Source organism: Aedes aegypti, chromosome 1, assembly GCF_002204515.2.
Source record: "Aedes aegypti strain LVP_AGWG chromosome 1, AaegL5.0 Primary Assembly, whole genome shotgun sequence".
Taxonomy (NCBI): Eukaryota; Metazoa; Arthropoda; class Insecta; order Diptera; family Culicidae; genus Aedes; species Aedes aegypti.
In genome coordinates, this window is record NC_035107.1 from 23,441,867 (window position 1) to 23,465,354 (window position 23,488).

Genomic DNA, 23,488 nt, shown 5'->3' on the forward strand with positions numbered 1-23,488 from the left:
TTTCTTGCACAATGGCTCAAAACGGAAAATTTTTGGATAAAAAATAAATTATTTAAAAAAATAAACAAAACGATATTTTTGGTGCGCTTATTTTAGTACAGAAAAATAACTATATATTTTTAAATATGAAAAATTTCTATCGAAAAATACTCAAGTAAAATTTAGCTGAGATGCATCATTTCCGAGATATACACGGTAAATCTAAACGTGGCATTAAAATATGATTCTATCACAACGGTGTACCTTTGGTCCCCAGGGCTAAGCCCGGCTAATGGGTAAAGCCCTCTCATCGCGGCAAGATCGTACAACCATGGAGAAAGAGTTTGTTTTTTTGTTTTTGTTTTTTTTTTTTAAATATATACAGTGCTGTTCTGAATAATAGCAGCGCATGTCGATTTTCATACAAAATGCTCAACTTTGACATGCTGTAGTTTTGTTCCCTTTCAAGCAATCGAGTTGAAATTTTCTCCACAGAACTACAAATATGCCCAATTTTGTAAACACCAAATTTCAAAATTTTCTGAGCCCCTGCCGGAAAGTGAGATACTAGGTGAAATTGTTCGAAAAAATAGCAGTTTTAAAAATTTGAATTTCGGCTTGACATTATAGTTTTAAATTGTATATCATTTACCATTGGAACAATCTCCTCCTACTTATCAAACCTACACCTAAACCGATAATGTTTAAAATATTTGTAGAAGAAAAATTTTAAAATGAAAAACTGCTATTTTTTCGAAAAATTTCACCTAGTGTCTCACTTTTCGGCAGGGACTCAGAAAAAACTGAAATTTTGTGGTTACAAAATTGATCATATTTGGAGTTCTGTGGAGAAAATTTCAGCTCGATTGCTTGAAAGGGAACAAAACTACAACATGTCAAAGTTGAGCATTTTGTATGAAAATCGACATGCGCTGCTATTATTCAGAACAGCACTGTATATACTGCAATTTTATTTCTTAATTATATCAACTACTTTCTTGTTATCGTCACAGCTCAAAAATTGTCTAACTTCAATTTGGGGATAAACGAGTGATATTTCTGAGTGCCTTGAACTGTTTTCGCACTTGAAAATAGTTGGTTAAGTTCTTGTGCAATGATATCATATTCCTCAGTAGTTGAATAACAAAAGAAGATTTGTGTAAGCTGCTTTTCTTTCCGATGTTGGGCCCAATCATATAGTTCCTTAGCATTTTTTATCGGATGTTCACGTTCTTTGGCAAGACTGGCTCTGGTAGCCATACGTTTTAGTGTCCCTCCTATGGCATCGCATGGCTCTTTTCCATGTGATGTTGCAAAAAAATGCCATTCAACTTCTATATCATATTTGATTTTAAATTGCCAAAGAGTTGAAAAGTTCTTCCTTTTTTTATACTGTGATGCAGCTACGTCAGACATAAAATATATCATGTTGACAGTTAATTTGTGATCCAATCGCAAAAAATCTATCATTTTAGATATGAATAAGTTGACAGATACAGAATCGTGGCGTAAATCTTCTGAAATTACAACAAAACTTAAATGATTGACTTTGCCATCTTGACGATAATATATTACAAATGGATGCAAAGTAGCTTGCTGAGCATTCCAATGACGGCTTTGAACTTCATCTTGAAGAATAAATGTGTAGTTTTCCGAAAAATCACAAATTACCACAAATTCACCTTCTATCAAATTGTTTTTTGTGTTATTTAAAAATGTAGCTTGCTATTTTTTGATGAAATCATGAGGTATTAGTTTCTCCAATTTACGAGTATAATATGATACAAATTCATCAGGCTTTTTTTTTCAAAATTTGTAATATTTTATAAAATTATAACTTTTTTGTCCATAATTCTTCCATTATGAAACATTGTGCAATAAATCCCATAAGTTGTCCCCTAAAACATGTCAAAAATAATAAAAATCACAGATGCATTTTCATAGAAAATCGATTTTAATATTTTTATTTAAAAAATCTGTCATTATTTTTTACCGTGCATATTTTTTTCCAAATAGTCCTAAACAATACCTACAACAATCGCAAAATATATCCAAAAATCAAAAACATCTATGTTGCGGTTTTTAAGAACTATTAGCTTCAAATTTTCATTTGAAAATATCGTTTATATATTTTACCGTGCACTCTTTTTTCAATACTTAAGCATAAATGTTTTGATTAAACGATAAACGATTTAGCTACGATTCACTCAATCAAAATAATTTTTTTCTGGAATGGAGAATCACGAAATATGCTTGAAAAAGGCCTATTTTTCTGTTTTTATTTGAAAATTTTACATGAATATGAGTATATCTCGAAATTGATGCAACCTAGAAAAAAATTACTTTAGTACTTTTCGATTGCAATTTTTATGTACTTTCAAATAATCACATAAAAAATATTGTTTTCCTTTATTTCGATTTTTTTTTTCAAAATCTGTAATTTTTTAAAAAATCATAACTTTTTTGACCATAATTCTTCCATTTTAAAACATTGTGCAATAAATCACATAAGTTGTCTCCTAAAACATATCCAAAAATAAAAAAAAATTAAAACTGCGTTTCTGGAGAAAATCGGTTTTTAAAATTTTGTTTTTGAAATAAAAAATAAACTGTAACGTTTTCTTTACCGTGCATATTTTTCTCCATATAGTCCTAAGCAATACCTACAACTTTGTAGAAGATCTCAAATCGATCGGACAAACCGTTTCCGAGTTACAGTTTTTTAAAGATTTGCCATGCATTTTCCGATACGCCCTTCTTAAAAATAAGGCGAGGTTCAAAATGGCGGTCTGAAAGTGCATAATGGCATTTTTGGTCATAAAGAATCTGTATGCAAATTTTCAGGCGATTCAAAAAATACAAAAATAATCGGGTTTGCGAAGCGGCGTGGAACCGCTCATTAGAGTTTACATCAACCATCGCAATCTGTCACCAGGTATCGGCATGTTTCACACCTGTCCCACTGAAACATATTTCAGATTCAGCATTGGCATTTTTCGACATGCAACACGTTTCGCTTCAACAATCGCGATGACTTCCATGATTATTCCTTTCCGCCCACTCATCATCAACACGGTCATCAGTACCCCCACCATTAACATCATCATGATCATCGTCGTCATCGAGCGGACTTCTGTCCCTCTCGCTCCCCCACTGATTATCACCTCATTAATCGTTCAATCAATTTTTAATCAGCCTTGATGCACGATGATGATGCTGCTGTTGCTACTTTTTGGCTGTTGGACCCGAAGCGAACTCGCTCGCCCTCGCAGATTGGTCAACGCTTCAACAGTTTTGGGCTGACGAAAGCCCTGGAAAATGCCACCCACCAATTTTCAGCCGAACGGCACCGCAAAATAATGGGAGGCCATCCTGCGGGGGCAGAGGAAGAGATGGACATAATAATTTTCGCCCAATTCCAAATAGGGCATATCAATTCGGAAAACAACCAAACAACTGGATATGGTGCAACAAGCAAATGGGCGCAAGTGTCGAAGGTGGCAAAAGTGGATCAATTTTATCATCGACGACGAGACCGGTGGCAATAATGGTGGCACTGCTGCGCACATGAACCGTAAAAATTCGGCTTTGGATCATCTCCGCCAGTTGGGCTTGGGGTGGATTTTCATCGGACACGGTTGATGAGCTGGAGGATAGTGGGGAAACAGCGATAGACTGGTGGTCACAATATGTTGCGTAGACTTCAACCGTTTAAGTAAACTTGTATAGGTTGGCCATGGCCATACGCCTTAACGTATACAGTCAAACCTTCATTAGTCGATGTTCGAAAGGACTTCGACTTATGGAAATATCGAATCATGGAACAAAAGCGATTTGAAGAGCTGTTTGAGCTGAACTTTACATATGCTTTGCAATTTGGATTAAATGTACACATTGAAGTTAAATTTGCAAAAAAGTTACAAGTATTCTCGGTGAGTATCGAACTAACGATTCCCAACTCGCTAGATACACAGTTAAAAATAATGAAGATTACACGTCATGTAAACTTCATTTATGCTATGTAAACCCGAAATCATGTAAATTTATGCCCGAAATAATGTAAAAATGTGTTATATGTCATGTAACCACTCAGGATCCTGCTGGATTACATGACATTTAATTGAAATTTACATGACATATAATGTAAATATCCATGATATTCCACGCTCCAATTATGTGCATTATATGTCTCAGAAATTTACACGTTTCGTTCGAACTGTGTAGGGCGTGTTACTAATATGCTACGTGAGGACCAATGAACGCAACACCTAATAGATAATACGATCTCGTCAAAGCATTGTATATACAATAGAAAGCGTTGTGGAAGTGTTCTAGTGTCCCGAGATTTGAGGCAAAAATTTAAACTTGTCCCGCGATTGCTCAGTTTCCAATCGAGTCTAGTACACGACACTGAAGACGGCCTTACAGTTGAGGTCGAAATACGCGTATCTGTCAATGGATACAAACTCTAGTGGAATTAAATGGTATAGTACTGAATTCGTTTTTTTCATCAACCAATAAAACAGGTTTCCATGTTGAAATGGTAGTAAAATTTCCTTCAGGTGAATTTACGAATTCTCGGCAGCCTAAGCCAATGTCGCGCTTCTCTTGCAATTATCTCGGACATACGAAGACAAACTTTTTTTGTCTGTTTACATTTGTAGAGTAAAACAAAACCAAACAATTTAGAGCCATGTATAACAAAAAATAGATAAATATTTTGACACAAGTTTGTTTAGCAAAATTGTAGATGATATGTTGAATGTGCATTGTGTGGTAAACTTCATCGACGTTAAATTGAAACTTTTAGACTAAGAACAAGTGATATCTTACCAAAGATATTTTTAAAAATAACAGTTTTTTTTTGTCCCAAGCACCAAAATGCAGAATCCACTGCCGTTTTTTTTTTAAATATCATAGCATATTTTTTTTTTTTTTTTTTTTTTGAGATACTGGCTTTTGATGAAGCTATCAGCTAAAACGGTAGTTCAAATTATGTTCATTAGCCTGATTTTATAAGTTTTAACATTGTACTTACAATTGATAGTTTAGATTCTAGGACCTCCTGCCACTAGTGTTCAGTCGGAGTGAAATGGTTGATATTTTCAGCTGTAGGGTAGATGTACCAATAGTGGAGGTACTAAGTAACGACCATTGACTTAATGAGAAAAATGATTTCATCATAGTAATCCACGGCATGTCAGCGAAAAATAATACCTCCACTATTTGTACACTGTTCCTTTAGTTGCGGTATATTTTTAATTTGTGTTCCTATAGTTGCGGTATCCGTTGTTTTCTTATGGGATCCTCCACTATAGGCAGGCTTTATTCTGCTCATCTTGATCTGATAGATGAAGCGACCTCGTACGCTCACAACAATTATGAACCAGCATTTGCTGTTGGTTGAATAATCCGTGGCTGAGAGAGTGGAGAGAAACGTTGGCTCTATCCAAACGCACATCTTCCATTTGATAGCTCTAGCTTACTGCGAGGCTCTGCAAACACATCATCATTGCTTTTGGGATGAACTGAGGTTGGTTTCTCCGTCAACACAAGAGCATGATTTCGCTGTCCTCTTTGCCCTTTTGGGCAAAGAGCTACAAAGAGACAACGAAGAGCTGTCTGGAAATGCTCTTCCCCGAACTGAGAAATGGGAAAACATGCTCTCCCCCTAACTGAGAAAGGGAGAAAATAATCTCCTTCTCTTTTAAGCATTGAGGTTGTCAAAACAAGCTCTTCACCACTGTGGGAATGAAAATAACAAAACACAAACGTGTGAACTCTTCATCCCGCAGAGCTCGTACGCTCAGTTTGTGTGTGGGTAAAATCGCTTCTCTTTTGTAGTTGATCATTAAAAGGGGGAGAAAGAGGATAAGCCAAGAGCAAGGAAGAAGCCTGACTATAGGAACACTTTAGCGCAACTATTGGTACAAGCAAGAACGGTTTTAGCAATTTTAGTGATATTTCATAAATTTTAAAGCAATTTGAACGCTCTTTTCAACTATTCAGTGTATCAACAAGCCAATACGTCGATTGGAAGTGTCGATTCTGTGGTTAATGCAATAAAATCAGTGAAAACGGCACTACCGCAACTATAGGAACACTTACCCTATATAGTATTCAAATAAGGTATTTTCCAATAATAGGGTCCTAAAGCCCTGTCCCAATTTTGGTACCAAACGCTTAAGTTTAGGCCAAAAACACACGTTTACTCAATTTTTAAATAATATTCGTTTCCAAATACATGTTTTTACGATTTTTGAGATTTTGTCAAACTATTTGGTTTAAACTCAAATTTTGGGTATATTTTGTTTTCCGTGTCGCTTTTGAAGTGTCAGATAAGAACAACCCCAGTGTTAAAACTTTAACCCTGTGGCATTCTTGTCGACAAAGTGAACGTCAAACATGATCAAAAGTGTCAAAGTTCATATTTTGAATCATTTTTAAAATTAAAGTTTAAATATATTATAGTCGTTATTTAAGCTGGAAAAATTGCTAAAGTAGTTGCAAGAACATGCTCTTTTGTGTTATTAAATAAAAACAAGAATTCATTTAAAATTTAAGGATCCAATTGTACATAGAAAGGTTTTTAGTTACTCACGCAATAGTTCAACTAGAGTAAGTAGACGGTAAACCCAATTATTTTTTACTATTTAATATTTAATTTATCATTCGGAAAATCATAATTATTTTTGTCTGTGTGTAAGTAAAAATACATTTCTCGAAAACTTATTCAAACAGACTATAGTCAGAAAAATAGTCAAACTAACTTTATCAATCCTACGTGCTTTGCAGACGAAGCTCTACACGTTCCGCTCTAAACCAACTGTATTTTTCACTTTTAGAACGTTTAATTTCAGGATTTACAAAACGGCGTAAGTAAGATTTTCAACTTTCGCAACCTAACCATTACATTAACCGCTCCGTTGTATGGAGAGACAAAGTGACTTAACCACGAATCAAAACAAAACACTACTTGGGTCGATTTAACACTGGTACAAAAACGTTTTAAGTAACTGAATGAAATAGCCCGTAACGCGGGTAGATCACCTTTACGAGGTGCGTTACGAGGTAAGATCTACCATATTGTACTCTTGTTGTATCTGTTCTTGTTAATACTAATAAGTTATGGTCGGAAGAGTATAAAAGAGTAACAAGTCACTAGGTAACAAATAGCCACCTATTAGTCCTAGATGATGAGGAGGTCGTAGTGGAAAAATGACTCAATCAGCATCTGAGGCTGGTTTCAATTCATGAGACAACTTCTTTCCAAGATCAAGTGCTTAATTTTGAATATCCGATGAATATCCGAATCAGAGGAGTAGCAGACCTCCTACATTCTAAACAAGCTTCTTGTTTCAAGGAATCTAAATGTCTAATGAGATGAACCTGTTCACAGTTACAAAAAACGACTTTGAACCTTATAAGTAAAAGCAATAATTTGATACGCTAGAGTACCGATGCGTGGTCAAAATCGGTATCATTCAACCAGCATAGTAGCCGAGCCTGATTAAGGGGCGCGCTTTTGAGAGGTTAATGGTGACAAACTGTTTTCTCCAAAAGGTATAAATAGCGGTATCTTTTTCTGAAGAGGCTTTATGAAAAATGGTTAAGAATAATAACTGTATAAAAAACGACTATTTCATTATTTCTCAATAGTAATGGAGTAGAACGACATGCACTAAACAAAAGACACGGGTATACCACAAAAGATTACAGAAAACTGTTCGCAGTGGTTCATCCCGAACAGAAACAAAAAAAAAACTGAATGAAATGGTCTATCATTTTGTCATACAATTGTGGGAAACGATAGATAATAGTATTTTAACCAAGGGAGGTACTCGTGGCTCTTTACTGCTACCCTAACGTGTCGCTGGTTCTAAAATGGAAACAACCATACAACATTACGACCAAAAAATGGTGAAGGCGTAATAAATTTTCTCGAAAACATCCATTGTGAGAATTCATCTGAATTTGCTCATTAAATCGCCAACAACGCACTGCACTGTTAAGTCTTGAAACTGGATCTGGACTTAGGTTGGCGGCTTTTAAATTTTACTCCCATTTGACAGCCGCCCTCCACCCTTGAACTGATTTCATGAAAAATGTAAGCGGTGTACATGGCGGAAAAAATGTTGAATTTCAGATTTATTTTCAAACAGTTTTAGAAAACACTTTGTGATTCTTCTCAATTGTTTTTTCGCAAAACCGTATGAAAGTTACTTACGTCGATTTGAAAAAGTAATAGAGATTTTATCGCTGACGAATCATAACTTTTGACAGAACTCGGAATTTTGGGACCAGTCCAAATAGTTTAACCAAAATCTACACAGCTTCATAAATTATTTTAAGCGAATTATTTCTACGTTTAGTGGTTTACAGCACTCATAAGGCCTTAACAGACGTGTCCGCAAATTTCGACAAGATATTGGATATTCGAAGTCATCTAAATCGTCCTGGACTTCAGGGCATTTTGATCTACCAAATCTACTACTGTTGGGGTAACGTCGTTGTAGGCCTTCGATAACTTAGACAGTGTGCCATTACTCCAACACGAATGGGTTGTCTAGTAGTTACAATCCCTTAACGAAAGGGGGGGGGGGGTATCCATGGCATGATCTGAGCCTCCATCTTTCCCAATTGGCCACAAGAACACAACAATTAGCACATAGCACAAACTCACATTTATTAGTTTAACGTTAACCAGATATATTTACAGAACAAGTTATTATTATAGATTACATATTGGGTTTTAAAAACGGTTCCATCCTAATGCGACCGGTAGCTTAACTGCGACTGCCTGAAGTATGCAAAAAGTATATTTCAACTGAAATCCTAGTTAACATGCCTTGCTCTTTCTCGCTCATATTTTGAAATAGAGAGTTTACAATTTGTATCTATGATTGTGTGTGAACCAGTCACTCATAAGGCCGACACCCCTAGAGGTCGAAATCCTGTAGGATGGATGGAATGAACGCCTTGCCGTGGAAGCACAGTGGACATCGTTATTTTGACTTTCTTGGAGGCAACGCCTGTCGTCGTCATGCAATGTTTGCTGAACCGTTGAATGACGTCAAACCTCGTGGTAGTGGGAAATATTAAGATTGTTAAGCGCAGTCTTCCGTGTCCTAGCTTCGGGGACATATACTAATCCATTCTCACTAACCTGACGTAGAAAAACTGCTACCTTCTCGTTTGATTGCATCATGAGTCCGTGCAAAGTTGAATAGACTACCTTCCTTGGGAATCTTCGTCGCGTTGTAAATAATGGTTCAATCAACTGTCCGCAAGTAGCTCATCGTCTACACGAAAACCATCCCAATCATCCATGTTTTAATCCTTGTTGTCTTAGCCTAATGTCTCGTTGAAACCGTAGAAAGGCGAATGGTAATCTCACTGAAAACTTTCCTTAAATCTTCCAAGTACTTTTTTCAGTCATATAATTTGTTGTTTTGAGCGGTTGTGGCTGTAGTTCTCCTGAGAGAATATAGTGATCTGCAACCTCTCCAACGCTGGTTATACCCGATACTATTGGAATTCCAGTTTGGTTGATGTCAGCCGTGAATGTTTCGGGTATTTGTTTATTTTAGAGATGCATTCATGGGTTATAGTGCTTTGGTAGCCTGATGGTTGATCCATTGATTGTGATTTTCTGCGCGTGATGTGTGATGTTTATCGTGAGTTGGGTCGCAATAGCCTCCTAGATAGCCATTCTCCACATCCCTTGGTTTAAAATGAAGCACCCGAAAGTCTTGAATTATCTTTCTGTTCCTTTTGTTCCGGAGTCGCTGATATGACAACGATGTTGCATAAAGGTTGACCGATGGCGCCAATTCCGTACTGCGGTCATGAAAAGTCCGAATCCTTTGTGCAACGCTTCCATAATTGTCTTTAAATATGCAATGGCGATATAGCAATCGTGCGTCAATTCACAAAATCCTCCAAAGATGCCAAGGCTTCGAACTACGAAGTTTGATGGTTTTTCTAATCTCCACTTGCCGGTGCACATCCGGCTCGAAGGACCATAATGTTGGGATGTGGCCCAATCCAAATTTAGTGGACTGTATGATATGGGGGGTCTCTCCCAACATCGAGTTCCCTTGTGCTCTATGAGCCCTTCCAGTTCAATTCCTTCCATTGATGGTACATTTAATACTTCGTCCAGTAGTCAACAATTAACACACTTTATTTAACGTACACTAATATTTAATAACCAGACATATTTACAGGAATTTATTACAACTAACAATTACACGATACAACACTTATGATGGCTCGAGACCTACTGAATACAATTTAAAATACCCTAGGGTGCATTCGTGCCTTATAAAACCGAAGTTATCTGAGAACCTTATTATTTCACTGCGCACTCAAGGGGGTTAACAGTGCATACCAAAATAATTCTCCTATCTTTTAATAATGAGGTAACTACAACAACAACTACACTCTGTACTCATCCGATTCTCGCGAAACATTCTTAGTCCTATCCATAAAGCTATCCATTATACGGCTCGGAAAGAGTACTGTCGTTATACGCATAACTGTTCCATGTTCCAAAACATGCAACTGAAAAACGCGTTTAAAAATTATAGCACATGCATGTGTCGTATTGGCCAAGTTTGTGATAAATCTAAATGAAATTGTTGCAATAGCATGAAGTATAGCGTGTTCGATAGAATCAAGAGTTTGTATTACGAGAAAAAGTAAATTTTGCTACAAAATTAATTATGCCAACAAATACGGGGTTTTGGGTAAATTTTTAACGCATAACAGTAGTGATCTATTATGTACTAAGCGTACTGATGATCCTTCTTTCATATATATATGGTATCGAATAATAAGGATGTATATCCTCAAGACTATGCTAAGGAACTTAATGAAGGCTCAAGTGACATAAGCCAAACGGAGCCACATGAGGAGAAGTAACGAAATATGATTATATACTTTGGGAAGGGAAGCAACATTTTCTGTATGTGAGATAATGAGAAAATGTATGAGTTAATAAGATTAAGTTAAGAGTAAATACGATTAGTTCACCTTTACGATTAATTGCTATATCGACACTTTTAGCTGCAGGCTTGTTAGAAACTCATCTGCTATTTCAAGGTTCTAACTAGTTTTTCGGATTAACCCAATATGTGGCCAGGTCATTCTAAACCTTTTTTTTCGTTCCATCCAAAGACGTTTGCACCATCTTTAGACTTGATTTGCAAATTTATAAAGATTGATATGTCGCAAGCTAGGTTTCGAAATCGCCAATATAATGGTCATTTCCTCATATTCATCCTATTCTTCTTTAGACTTAGGGCCCTATTTTATAAGTCGAGTCGGCCAAAAACTACTCGACTGGAGTCACTGTCGACCAAAATTTTTGCTCGACTCGGCTCTGTCACTCGAGTTTCTCGACAGTTGTCACTCTATGTGACTGGATTACTATGGGAGTCGACAGGTGACATCTGTAATATGTATGCTTACTTTGATCGACAATGACTACAGACGAGTCACATGAATTCACTCGATTTACAAAATAGACCCCTTAGTTTGCTAAATCCTAAACTTTGATGTGCAGCAAGCCAAATTATCCAAAAACGCTTGAACTATTCTTCTCTAGACTCAGTTTGCTAAGTCCGAACCTTTGATGTGCAGCAAGCCACAACTATAACTAACTTGAAATTAAAATGGTTACTGATTCGTTAAGTTGGGTTATCCCCGTGATAAATCCAGAATAACTATAATTTTCGAATCGATGACCGATGTACTTCTATACGACTGTAGGGTATATGGAAATTCAAAATAAAAATAAATACCGATTTTCGGTACCATTAAATATTCGTAAAACATTTCTAAAGCTTTGCAGAGGCTTTATAATAATAAATGTTGAAAACAAGTGAGAAACAGCACCAGTATATTGTTTTGATATTGTAAATCCTGTCATTTGCCTAATTTCAAAATTCATAGTACAACCAATAAGCTAATAAACAATGATTTTGGCCTACAACGAAATTTTATGATCAAGTACGCAGATATTTAAACATTTTATTTGAATAATAAATCAAGCTGTATTCCAAAATTGATTGACTACTTCAGTGTGTTCTGAAGACCTTAAGATTAATAATATTTATAGTGGCACACTTTCCAAGCCATATGAAGTTTTATGGGTAGGAATAAGAATGTTTGACAAAAATTGGGTGAGTATAGACTGTAGTAGATTCTGTAGATCATAAGGACCCGAATTCCAGGAAGATTTGAAAAACTTCCAATTATCCAAAATCTTGTCAAAATTTGCGGACACGCGTGTTAAGGCCTTATGAGTGCTGTAAACTACTAAACGTAGACATAACTCGCTTAAAATAATTTATGAACCTGCGTACATAATGGCCAAAATTTCAGAATGTTCTGGAGGCCTTAGCATTATTCTAGGTTAATTATACATTTCTCAATCCCCTGGTGCATTGTTACTTGTTGCAAATAACTGGTATGTACACTTTTTGTATGAAAACATTTTGTTTCCAAATGATAAATGAGTTCTAAAAGGAAGTTTATGTGATTTTACCCTACCTGACCCAAAGATGTTCTGGAATAACTTTGTCAGCAATACTCCGAATGTACAGTATCGGACATATAAAATGCACCAAAGCCGTTTTCCCATATGAAATGGTCAACTTCAGAGAGCTATATCTCCACCGTTTCTTAACCGATTCTTCTCGTTTTTTCTGTAACGAACTGCAAGTTACCTCAATTTTTGATAACTATTGAAAAAGTTGTGTGAACACTATTGGTTCAAAAGTTACAGATAGGTTGAATTTTGACATAAAAAATGCACCAAGATGAAAAGTGATGTATCACACAAACTATAGCTCGTATCCTTTCGGCATCTTCAGCGCATTTGATCCTTATCACTCAATGAACAAATGCGCTGAAGACACCAAGATGCTACGACGCGTAGTTTTTCTGCTACATCACTTTGTGTCTTGGTGCATTTTTTATGTCAAAACGCAACCTATCTGTTGCTTTTGAATCAATTGTTTTCACACAACTTTTACAATAGTTTTTGATAATTGAGAAAATTTGTAGTTCATCACAGAAAAAACGAAAAGAATCGGTTAAGAAACGACGGAGATACAGCTATCTGAAGTTGACCATTTTGTATGGAAAAACGGCTTTGGTGCATTTTATATGTCCGATACTGTATACTTTCCCTACAGCTACAGTGGCCCAATTTCATATTCGTACAGGATACTGTTTCCACATCAAGTTAGTAAAAAAACTATTAAATGAAGTATTGAGCTACAAATACTTTATCCACATTGAAGGTAACAGGTGTTATCTATTGTTTGCCAATCACAAAATGTTTCCATTTACATTCATCTTTGGATTAATAGAAAAGTATTGAATTGATGTCTAAAATTCACCCAATTCCATATTCGTACACCTACCAAAATTCATACGCACAACGTTCAAAACTAAATTTAGAAGCTACATTTGATTACTGAAATGCTTTATTATGATGTTCAGATGAAGTGAAATACATTTGGGCAATTTATTAGTGGACATATATGAAATTTAGGTAAAGTTATGAGAAATGCCAGTTTTCCAATGATTTTTGCTATTAAATCCTATAATTCGAACAATAACGTTTATTTTTGTCATTGGATCCAATCTATAGATTATACTCGTAAGCTCTGATAGAAATTTAGTTGAAATATATATAGTTTACAGAAATCATAAACAGTGTTTATCCCTTTTGAGTTCAGAAAATTGTTGTGCCATAAGATCAAAACTCTTCTAAAATGATATTTTGAATCAATGTAAACCAAATTTTCATTCTAAACAACAGGTAAATGTTAATTTTGAATTTGTCTGTAAAAATAATTTGAACTACGAACTTCGTTTTACAATAAAGTACCCTAAACTACGCTGTACATACCTCCACATAATTGATGTCATCGTAATATTCAATTATCTTTGAAATAATATTCAAATTATATTCAAAATAGCACCCTATTTTGCATTTTATTGATTTATAGGAAAAATACAAAATAACTTGAATGAGCAGAGAGCATTGATATACTATTGAATTGAATATATCCTGTTGTTTCCATCATTTTAAAAAAACGTTTGTGTTGCGATTATGGCAATAATATTTATTCTTTAAATCTCTATAATCATGTTTGGTAGTAAAATGTAAATTAAAAATGATAATTACGCAATTTTTTGATAGGAACATTAACTATGGATTATGTATATACATTTAGGAGCCAAACATAAAGAAATTGACTAAAATATTTGGTTTTGGATTTGTTATAAATGTTATACTACCTAAGATTCAAAAGTATATGTTGTCGATATCCACTCCTAGCTACTCTAAAACTGATTATAATTGTTTGAAACTTGTGCAATATTCGCAGTTGTCATTCTTAAGGAAGTGATGTTGAAAAAAATGCAATTTTTTGTTCAACTTACCGAATATTTTAGCAATAAACATGGGAAAACTGGTATTTTTCTTAAATTTACTTAAGTTTCAAACATGTCCGCTTTTAAATTTTCCAAATGTATTCTACTGCATCTGAACAACACAACGAAGAGCTTAAGTAATCATCTAGTCCATTAAAAATTAGTTTTGAATGCTGTATATTTATTTTTTGTTAGGTGTACGAATATGGAATTAGGTCAATTATAGACACAGGGGCCTATTTTGAAAATCGAGCAGATTCATGTGACTCGTCTGTATTCATTGTCGATCAAAGCAAGCATGCATATTTCAGATGTCACCCGTCGACTCCCATAGTAATCCAGTTACATACAGTGACAACTGTCGAAAAACTCGAGTGACAGAGCTGAGTCGAACAATTTTTTCGGTCGACAGTGACTCCAGTCGAGTCATTTTGATCGACTCGACTTATAAAATAGACCCCACAATCTCAATACTTTTCCATTATTCAAAAGATTTAAGCAAACGAATACAGTTTGCCGTTGCCAAACAATAGATGACACCTATAACCTTCATTATTGATGAAGTATATCGAAGTCCATGCACCATTTAAAAGATTTATACCAACTTGATGTGAAAACAGTGCCCCGTACGAAAATGAGATTGAGTCACTGTAATTTCATTAAAAAATATTGAGTTATGCTCACATACGAGCAATTGGAATTTTGTGTGTCAGCCCCGTAGGTTAAAAAATCATCCAGTTTTTGGGAGAAAATTGATGGTCGTATTGAAAGTACTAAGTCAAACTTAGTTAATCCCACTAAATCATGATTTTTTTATTTGAACTAAAATCGAATGTTTTTGTGGGAACTTTTTAAAGCGACTGATAATACTCGTGTTTATTTAGTATGTTCACTTCTAACATGAATCACATTCATTTCGAATTCGAGGATACGTTTGTTCAACTGATCCTGTATTTGTGGCCTGAACCTAGCAACGGTACGTTTGAGTTAACCTCTAGTATGTTAGACTGTATCATGGATTTTGCTGCGTGAGACTTGAATAATTCCTGATTGGTTCCAGCAAGGGTCTCTGAGAGAACTTCTAGAAACTTTAGAAAATTTCGGAAAATTATCTGAATGAATTATTAGAATAACGATTGAAAATATTACCAAAACAAATCTAGCGAAATTTCCGGGAGAAATTTTCCTATCCCCGATTTAAATCCATTTTGGCCATCGGATAAATGGTGTCACTTTCAGTGGTTTGGACTTTGTTCCAGTGTAACTTTTGCATACTAGAAAATCTCCTATACTCGATATATCTCAATATCGAGTTGTAGAATCATAGTCAAAATGGTTTTCATGGCTAACTCGTTGGTCACTTAGATCACATTTGCACTAGTACCTTGCACATACCTCCTTACCTCGATGTCCCTCCAACGTCGAGTTATGGAGAGTTGACTGTACCACCACCTGTTTTACGGCTAGCCTAAAACATTTTTTAGCATTGGGCGATAATATTAAAATAATTAGATGTTGATGTACCAGGTGTCAAGCCTGTTTATTTGTAATCAATTTCTGCATTTTTTATTCTAACCACAATTTATCTCTCAAAATCCCACTATCCCAGTAGATTTCCGTCGATGCACACTCCCAGAGACAATGCCAGAGAGACAGCATTTCCAATCAGGAGAGAAAGTGAGAGTTGGTTCCCGACATTCTAGGAAATTTACACGGACACACTCGTAAGCAGGCAAAAGACGGAGTTGTAGTCATCAGACAAACACACCATCCTGCTAGACCCAACACACTATTACCGCCAAATGAAAACAACATCATCAACAGCACCCGTCAGCCTATTCGTCCTTTGTCGCGTCCTATCCTGGGAAGCGCTTTCTCCGAACTCTTCCCCCACTTCCCATTCCCATTTTCAAGCGCCATGCCAGCCAGTAGCTCAGCAGCTTGACCGACACAAATCGATCGCATTTTAATGGTTCTTTGTTTCAACCCAAACAGGGTGTGTTTGCGCGCTCCTGGGCTGGTTGATAAAACCCACACCACCCCCCTGGATGTGTGCGGTGAGGTGAACCAAACAGGATCCCCAGGGCAAGCGTGTGCAAAAAAGTGGACACTGGATAGCTTTCACACCCCATCCCATCGGATTCCACCCACACACAGGCCAACCTTGACGACCAATGGACAGACCAGGCCAGGCACCCACCGCTTGAAGCTCATTACCCACCCAATTGCAGTGCATTGCCTGGGAAATGAGCTCGAACAAAAAAGAAAGCATTTTCAAATACAGCGGAATACGGATAACCGCCATTGTTTGCCATTCGGGGAAATCGAAATCAATTGTTCCCTAACGACAGCCCCGGAAAAAGCTCCCTACCGGGGAAGAATTGGTCAATCAACCCAATCAGCGATGGTGATGCCATCCAGGTGACCACAAACCGGATATTGGGCCAAATACTTTATATACGGCTAATATAGAGCTACCATATTATGCTCATTAGCATTCTATTGGTCCGATATACCGCTTACCTGGACAGCAAGGACTCAATTTTAAACGTTGCATCAAATCATCTAAAATCGGTTAGCTCTGCCAATCAACGATGACACCCGCATGCTGCACGGAACAACCTGATGCTGTTAGAGGGCTGACCGACATCGTCATCGCAGCGTATAGAGCATGATGCTATCGCCGGCAGCCGCCCGACGCAGCAAAATCATCGTGATTTGTTTATAAACAATTTCTATGCACAACAACGCGAATGGGGGACACAACACAAAACACAACGTGCAAAGTGCGCGCGAATTTTTCGGCGAGCGTGTTTTCCCGCCAAATTCGCGCGCGCTCTTTCGGCTGAAATCCGCGCCGCGCGCGCGAAGCAACACCACCAGAATTATAGTGTGTTTTGTGTAGTTTTCCTTCGTTTTACAACATTTATAGGGGTACATATTTTATTATTATAACATCTCTATTATAGTTTGCGTAGTCGAGACGATGGAGGGGTACCGGGACGGTTCCCAAGGCGCGACAAAGCTCCACCGCTGCCACCAACACCATCATCATACATCGCCCTCGAGAATACGGCTTGTGGGGATAGTGGGGTGCATTCCTCGTGGGGACAACACAGTGAAACTAACGCCCCCTCCTACAACAACTACAACCGACACGACGAGAATGGCGTGTGGAGTGGAAAGTTTGCGATAGTTTTCGCACCAACATTGTGGCACGGGATGAACATGTGAAGCAAAGGCGCAAAAAGCCATAAAGCGGCTACTTTTGCACGGTACTCACTCACGAGATAGTGCATCGTCAAGTGGGGAACTTCTGTCCAGTAGCTCGCCATCAAACACTCCACCCACGCTGTCACCTGATATTTCGGTACCAGGGGGGGGTTTCGATAGAGCAGATTGGCCCCATGACCGATGGATGGTACTCGAGTGGAAGACCAATGCTGCAGTGTATGTGTATGATAACAAAGATGAAAAGCGTTTTCTGTTACGATACTTACTGCAGCCGGGCAGGGTTGCCAAACAATTAGAAGTTGAGACTAGTTTCATATTGTTTGTACATTACAAATTCGTTCGTTGTAGTGTCTACAAAACTGATAGTCGAGAAGCCACATTTGCTCTCTTAAATTAAATCTCTTACTTAATATCAAGATTGTTTCTCTGCCTACTCTCTGTTCTCATGGCTTTCAGCCTAGTAATCTGTTTTAGTTGTAATTATCACCAGAACTGTAAGTTCTCTTTTATTACATAAATTTTATAGCTTTTGACGTTAACTACGTCTTACGGCCATATACTGGGTGTCAATTGAAAATCTAAAATGTTGCGACCGTCACGAAATTATGTAAGATTTTAAATACTAATAACTCAGCCATTTATCGGTAGATTTTCAATATTTTTCCACCAATCGGTCGGAAATTGATACAACATTTTACTCAAATGAAGAAAACTTTTGATTTTTGACGATAGACTGTCGAAAATTAGGAAAATGTCGACCCCTTTTTTACACAACCAAACTCGTTCATATTGTCTTCCACGATTCCTTTGGGTTGGCTAATGCACTATAAAAGCAGACCAATTTCTGCTTCTTCGCGCATTCTTCTTTTGACGTTAACTACGTCTTACACACTTAAATTATTTCACCGACCTCAGTAAAATTTTTCGCCGAGAACCTTACAGCTGAGAAATCGGTAATTTTTAACACCGAATCTCGGTACTTATTTTACCGAGATTTCGGCAATCCGATTTTTTGCCGAGATCTCGGCGAACGTTACCGAGATTCGGTAAATGTTTACCGAGATCTCGGTAAAAGTTTTACCGAGAATCGTCAAATTATTACCGAGATATCAGCTGTTGGGTTCTCGGCGAAACCGTTTAAGTGTGTACGGCAATATACTGGGTGTCAATTGAAAATCTAAAATGTTGCGACCGTCACGATACAGTGCCTTCCCGATTTTGGCAACACCTACTTTTGTCTACCTCCGATTTTGGCAACATTTTCTTCCCGATTTTGGCAACACATGGAAAAATATTTTCAATTGATAATTAAGCACTGAAACCTAATATTGTGAGTTCAAACAAAGCAAAAATAAGTCAAAATGAAAATTTTGGTGACCATTGCGAGCTTAGAAAGCTAATGTTGAATGTACTTATAAGTAAAACGCGCATATTTCAAAGGGGAATTGACATAAAGCAGGCAAGCTGTAAAAAATAAATGCTACATTGTTTAAAAGGCATCATAATTTGGTGGAATAGGATAGTAATCAACAGTAAAAACAAGCGTAACAAAAGCATCAAATGTTAAGATGATTAGCTTTACTGTGTTGATCGTTAATGTGTTGTTATTGTTATGTGCTTGTAATTAACGTGCAAATCGGATTATGTGTGGCGGTTTGAACTATCCGTCATTAACAATGTACAGTATCGACGCCCGCCTCGGTATAACCTAGCGCGACTGGCCCAACCGAACGTCGCTGCCGCATACGCGCAGCATCTTGAGGTAGCGTTGCCGGAAGAGGGCGAGCTTGACGAAGCCCCTCTTGAGGACTGCTGGAGCAACATAAAAGCAGCCATCAACAGCGCAGCCGAGAGCATCGTCGGGTACGTGGAAAGGAGGACATGTGACGATTGGTTCGACGATGAATGCAGGCAGGTTTTGGAGGAGAAGGATGCAGCGCGGGCTGCAATGTTGCAGCAAGGAACGCGACAAAACGTGGAGCGATATAAAAGAAAACGAAAGCAGCAAACCCGCCTATTCCGGAACAAAAAGCGCCGCCTGGAAGAAGCGGAATGTGAAGAAATGGAACAGCTGCATCGTTCACAAGAAACGCGAAAGTTCTACGAGAAGCTTAACGCATCCCGAAAAGGCTTCGTGCCGCGAGGCGAAATGTGTAGGGATAAGGACGGAAGCATCTTGACGGACGGACGTGAGGTGATTGAAAGGTGGAGGCAGCACTACGATGAACACCTGAATGGCACGGAGAACACAGGCGCCGAGGGTCACGACAGCGGAGGAAGTGGCTACGTCAGCACGGCGGATGAAGGAAACCAACCTGCCCCCACATTGAGGGAAGTTAAGGATGCCATCAACCAGCTCAAGAATAACAAGGCCGCTGGTAAGGATGGTATTGGAGCTGAACTCATCAAAATGGGCCCGGAGAGGTTGGCAGCCTGTCTGCACCGGCTGATTGTCAGAATCTGGGAAACGGAACAGCTGCCGGAGGAGTGGAAGCAACGGGTCATATGCCTCATCTACAAGAAGGGCGACAAACTGGAATGTGAAAACTATCGTGCGATCACTATCCTGAATGCCGCCTACAAAGTGCTATCCCAGATTATCTTCCGTCGTCTATCACCAATAACAAATGAGTTTGTGGGAAGTTATCAAACTGGTTTCATCAACGGCCGCTCGACAACGGACCAAATCTTCACTGTACGGCAAATCCTCCAGAAATGCCGTGAATACCAAGTCCCAACGCATCACTTGTTCATCGATTTCAAAGCGGCTTATGATAGCATCGACCGCGAAGAGCTATGGAAAATCATGGACGAGTACAGCTTTCCCGGGAAGCTCACAAGACTAATAAGAGCAACGATGGACGGTGTGCAGAATAGCGTGAAGATTTCGGGTGAACATTCCAGTTCGTTCGAATCCCGTCGGGGACTTCGACAGGGTGATGGACTTTCGTGCCTGCTGTTCAACATCGCGCTAGAAGGTGTCATGCGGAGAGCCGGCTTCAATAACTGAGGTACGAGTTTCACAAGATCCAGCCAATTTGTTTGCTTCGCGGATGATATGGATATTGTTGGAAGAACATTTGGAACGGTGGCATACCTGTACACCCGCCTGAAACGTGAAGCGACAAAAGTCGGCCTGGTGGTGAATGCGTCAAAAACAAAGTACATGCTGATAGGCGGAACCGAGCGCGACAGAGCCCGCCTGGGAAGCAGTGTTACGATAGACGGGGATACTTTTGAGGTGGTTGATGAGTTCGTCTACCTCGGATCCTTATTAACGGCTGATAACAACGTTAGTCGTGAAATACGGAGACGCATCATCAGTGGAAGTCGCGCCTACTATGGGCTCCAGAAGAAGCTGCGGACGAGAAAGATTCACCCTCGCACCAAATGTACCATGTACAAAACGCTTATAAGACCGGTGGTCCTCTATGGACATGAAGCATGGACCATGCTAGAAGAGGACCTGCAAGCACTTGGAGTGTTCGAACGAAGGGTGCTTAGGACGATCTTTGGCGGAGTACAGGAAAACGGTGTGTGGCGGCGGAGAATGAACCACGAGCTCGCTAGGCTCTTCGGCGAACCCAGTATCCAGAAGGTTGCGAAAGCCGGAAGGGTGCGCTGGGCAGGACATGTTGCAAGACTGCCGGACAACAATCCTGCAAAGATGGTGTTCGCGTCGAATCCGGTTGGCACAAGTAGGCGAGGAGCACAGCGAACGAGGAGGCTTGATCAGGTGCAACAAGATCTGGAGAACGTGGGCCAAAATCGAAGTTGGAGAGACACAGCCATGGACCGAGTAAATTGGCGTAACATCGTTAACGAGGTTTTATCAAATTAATTGATGTAATACCAACTAAATAAATAATAATGAATGATTTCTTTTGGGTATTTCTGTAGGAATTTTAGTAACAGTTATTGAGGAAAACATTGAGAAAGTTTGTTCATAACACTAGTTGACAATTTGGGAAAATTGTTGAGAATGGGTTTTGAAGTAGTCATTGAAAAACTTCTTTAGAAGCAGGGTTGGGAAAAAATCTGAAATTCACTCTACAGTAGTCATACAGAGCCAATCACAGTCAGCGAAGCTAGTGAAACTCACGCCCATCGCTGCTGTAGGCAAAAAGCCTTGAAAATTGCAAAACACCCGTTGCTAAGGGCAACCCGAAATTACTGTAGAAAAATGTTCTATTTCCCGCTGCATTTCCCGCATTTAGAGCCTTCAATGACACTGCTGATTTAGAGAAATTCATGTACCCAATATAGGCTATTTGATGAGATTCATGATTTTAAACTACTGTAGTGTAAGAGCCACGTGATTTTCGCAAAATTCAAGCCTACTACTATTACCATTCCCAGCACTGTTTAGAAGAATTCTAAGAGTTAGTTAAAAGCCCATGCTCAACATTCTTTGGACATTGTTAACATTTATATGATTCTTCTCTACAATTAAAAAAAAGGAAAAAAAAATATTACAGGTCGGACTCGATTATCCGGAGACTCGATTATCCGGGATTCGAATCTCCGAATTTTAGACTCGATTATCCGGAATTTGATTTTTCATGTTCTTGTTTTTCAATTTTTATGCATAAATCGGAGATAATTTGGTATTGCAATATACAACATAAATGGTTTTGCAGTTTTGAAAATATTTAAGAACAGGTGGGTTTAAAAAAGTGGTTTTTGTGTATGCTGGTAAAAAAAAAAATTCTTGTAAAGACCCCTACTTTTCCTAGAAACAGTTTCAGGTTACACCACCGCGTCATATAAATAAAACTACAAAAAAGGATAATATTTATGTTTTTTTATCGAAGATTTCATTTGTTTCTCATTGATTCGATTATCCGGAGTGAAAAAAATCGATACTCCGGATAATCGAGTCCGACCCGTACTACATTTTTTTTCCACTGACTCCGCATCTAAGCTACATTTTTTTTGCTATCCGTTTTCATTTTTACGGATGTTACAGAATCTTATAGAAATCAAATCAAAACATTAGGGATGCATGTAGCGATTTTATTTTTACCAGAAGCATCAAATGGTGAAATCTCTGAGTAGATTCATATGCACAATAGAGATTTTGCAAGCAGTTTCTTGACGAGTTCGTAAAAAAAATCTAATAAATAAATCTTGAAAAATGAAACGCAATGAAATGAATGAAATTTGAAATTTCAGCAGAAAAACTTTCAATAACTTTCAGTTTGAATATAACTCCTCGCGTTGCTCTTCACACATTATTTCTTCTATAACATGATTTTTTGATTCAAGAAATATCTTCCAATCCTTCTTCTTCTTCTTGACATTACGACAGTTATTAACTAAGAAGTTTCTACGCCAAAAGTTGCCATTTTTGCATGCGTATATCGTATGGCAAGTACGCCCAGGGAAGTCAAGAAAATTTCCATTACGAAAAAAATCTGGACCGACCGGGAATCGAACCCACGCCTTCAGTATGGCTTTGCTTTGTATTTGCGGACTTTAACCACTCGGCTCAGGAAAGCCCCTCTAATAATTAATTTTGCAACTCTCAGCTTGATTTTTCCCGAATCTCAGCAAATGAGCATAATGCTTGATAAGAACTCGTCATTGACTCTATTTCTGGGTACATGGCGGTGCCAGTCTTGACAAAAAAGTTGACATTACATTTCAACCGTGATAACATTGATAGAAAGAAGTTATTTAGAACTTCCACTTTTTTCCACTTAGAACCTTCTTCACTATTAAGACGTGTGGTCACCAAAATTGCGCTCTATGTTCAAGAAATCTCCAAAAAAAAACCCACCCGAAAGGATCCTCAACCGAACCTGTATTCATAATCTGC